This window comes from Asterias amurensis, chromosome 10 (assembly GCF_032118995.1).
Source record: "Asterias amurensis chromosome 10, ASM3211899v1".
NCBI classification, from domain to species: Eukaryota; Metazoa; Echinodermata; class Asteroidea; order Forcipulatida; family Asteriidae; genus Asterias; species Asterias amurensis.
Genome location: NC_092657.1, coordinates 14,312,676 through 14,315,982, shown reverse-complemented (window position 1 = coordinate 14,315,982; position 3,307 = coordinate 14,312,676). Strand labels below are relative to the sequence as shown.

Sequence of the window (3,307 nt, the reverse complement as noted above, 5' to 3'; positions counted from 1 at the left end):
TGCGGCCACAGTGCGTGTTTGGAACCGTACGGGTAAGGGTGTATCTGTAACTGACAATCAATTAAAGATCAACACCGAGTGAAGATAACTGCATTGCATCTAACAGCTTTCTTAGCTACCTTCAGAATGGACACGTTCATGGTTGCTGTCTTGATTATTTTCATGGTGGAAAGGCTACGTTGTCCAAATTGCTCTACAAAGATTGACAAAGCGCTGCTTGCACACTACAAAAATATCGGTTTTCGCTGTGGCCACAGTGCATGTTCGGTACTTAGCCGTGCGGGTAGGTCTGTCCATGTAACTGACGTCAAAGATCAACACCAAGTGAAGATACTAGATTACATATGGCAACTTTCATATTATCTTCATCATGAAACGGGTCATGGTTGTTGTCATGATTATTTTCCATGGTGGAAAGTTGCACAAGTGAGTGCATCACAAAAGGTTCAGCCTTTCACATGGTCCGCGATCGTGCGTTGCTGAACCATGTGTTTAAATGGAAGACTGAACCATCTCCAGTAAACTGCGTGCGACAATGCTTCACATATCCACAGTGTGTATCAGTCAACTATCACATCACAACCCGTTTATGTGAGTTGAATGACGGCAGCAGGTCACACGACCCAGATGACTTCGTTGAGCTGCAAGGAAGTGTGTACTATGATGACAATGTGAACAACACTCTGTACCCAGCACAGAGCACTGCAAGTTACAGCAGTTGTTTGATGATGTATCAAGCTGGTTATCGTAGGAGTGGCATATACACAATCTATCCAACAAGTCCATCTGGTGGGTTACAGGTTTACTGCGATATGGAGACTGATGGAGGAGGCTGGATCGTGTTCCAGATGAGACAAGATGGCTCGGTTGATTTTTTACCGTAACTGGACTGAATACCAATCTGGGTTTGGTGATCTGCATAATGAGTTCTGGTTAGGGAATAATATCCTGCGTGACCTTACTAAATCGGGTCAATGGCAACTCAGAGTAGATTTGGAAGATTGGCAGTCTAACAGAGCTTGGGCTTCTTATGGTGAGTTTGGTGTTACAGGTGTTACGATCCAAAAAACTCCAAACTATCCGTGAATATAAATCACTCAAAAAGCCTGAATTTCCTCAGATGCAACAAAGAAATCAAACAAGGTGACACTGATGTATAAGAACACAGAAACAAAGCGATTTAATGATAAAACTATCAACCACTTCAGTTACCGATTCGGTTTAACAAATATACAATGATTGATTAAATCAAATGTACATTAACAAATGGTTCTTATACAAAATAAGTATCTTACGGGCTAATACGTCGACAGCAACAGAAGATACGGTGAGGAACACAAACACTGGCTTTAAACGATCAGCTCCAGGGGCGATAAATAAGTTCTTTGCCGATGTGACTATGAGCTATCACGGGGTAAACTCACTCCGATAAAATGTCCAGAAGAAGACGAAACAACAACGGGTACACAATCTGACACCCGCCACAAAATATGGGGAAAAGGCCCCAAAATACCGAACTGTAGACTAAGTTCGAAAATGTCCTTTCCGGAATCTAAATACGCTCTTTAACTGCACTCGGTCAAACGCGAACTCTATCACAAGCTCCTTCAACGAGTTGTATCACAATCACAGAAGTCGTAGCTTCCACCAGTCTTGCGTAATGTGTCCTCTCGAAAATTTCTCACAGCCCGTATTTAAAGGATTCGTGTGTGGTTTTCTAGAAAGTACTACACTAGATTATTCTAGATCCTTCATAACAGATAAGCGCCGCCCACAGTAGGTCAACGGACTTACACAAATAAAATGATTGACAGCGTGTGCACATGCATTACGCAGGGTCTCATAACACAGGTGACAAGTACACTCTCCATGTCGGTTCATATGATGCTCAGAGTACAGCAGGTGATTCATTGACAGCATGGCACAATGGGCGCCCATTCACTACCAAGGACCAGGACAATGACGTGTTTGGTGTAAACTGTGCTGTGACATATACCGGTGCCTGGTGGTATAGAGATTGCCATACTGCTCATCTGAACGGTGTATACTTCCAACAGGCAGATGCGCCATTCGGACGGGGAATAGAGTGGATGGGTTGGAAAGGTCGAAGATACTCGCTCAAGAAATGCAGCATGAAATTACGGCAAGTAATATAAACTCAAAGTTTGTCACTGCGCACTGTCGTTGGTCCTTGGGGCAGTGCAAGCCCGCCCAGTACCAGCTTGGAAATATACATGTACCTAGTTCTTTACATCACTTACCTAGGTTCTACACAAATTACAAGCATGCCGTTACCTACCAACAGAGGCAGTAACATGGGGAGACGATTACAACCTGTGTCAGGGGAACTGTGCATCTTCTTGCCCCGTTTTGTCGTTAACTACTGGCACGAATGTGATGTATCGGGTGCTCACTTAAGAATTGTAGCATGGGAGTACGGCAGGTAACAGACAAGTTAATCAAAAGTAGGAACTCGAAAATAATTGACCCCGTTGAACTGGTTGTTAACTTTAAAAAGATTGTCTAACAATTTAAATCGTTCGTTGTCTTTGTTAAAGTGAAGGTACACCTTTCGTAATTGTCAAAGACCAGTCTTCTCACTGTGTGTATCCCATCATATGCATAAAATAAAGATAAGCTTGTGAAAGTTTAGGCTCAATCGGTCATCGAAGTTGCGAGTAAATGATGAAAGAAAAAACACTCGTAAAGGACGAATTTGTGTGCTTTCAGATAATTTCAGATAAATTACCCTTTTCGCAAAAACTACATTACTTCAGAGGGAGTCGTTTCCCACGACGTTTTTGACCATCTACAGCTCTCCAATGCTCGTTACCAAGTCAGTTTTTAAGTTAACTTTGTTTTGAGTAATTACGAAACATGTACCTTCCCTTTAAACTTGGACTATTTATTTGGTTTAATGCAGCGTTCGTTGCATTGACGTAATAAAACCATATCGATATAAAACATATTACAAAGGTTTGTTTCATTACGAAGTGGGGAAATATCCGGTCAGGATGGCCGAGCGGTCTAAGGCGCTACGTTCAGGTCGTAGTCTACCCTGTAGGCGTGGGTTCGAATCCCACTCCTGATACTTTTTTTAATTATACTATTATACATATAATAACTACTAAAACAAATAATAAACGTTATACCTTAGTCACATTATTAGACAGGATATCTGTAAGTAAAACAAATTGGCAGTGATGTTGTCGTGTTTGATATTGAAGCAAGCAACCAATGAAATACTTTATTAAGATATCATTTCTAAATTTGCATTTGTTTATATTCATAATACCGATAATGTTAC

General features: G+C 41.4%; 1 non-coding gene and 1 pseudogene across 1 annotated transcript; both read left to right on the top strand.

Moving 5' to 3' along the window:
• Nucleotides 1-370: 370 nt before the first annotated feature.
• LOC139943160 (microfibril-associated glycoprotein 4-like) lies at nt 371-2,156 on the top strand (annotated as a pseudogene).
• An 852-nt stretch (nt 2,157-3,008) lies between these two features.
• Nucleotides 3,009-3,091, top strand: Trnal-cag (transfer RNA leucine (anticodon CAG)). Its single transcript has one exon. It is a non-coding gene; the product is annotated as a tRNA-Leu (tRNA).
• Nucleotides 3,092-3,307: the final 216 nt, after the last annotated feature.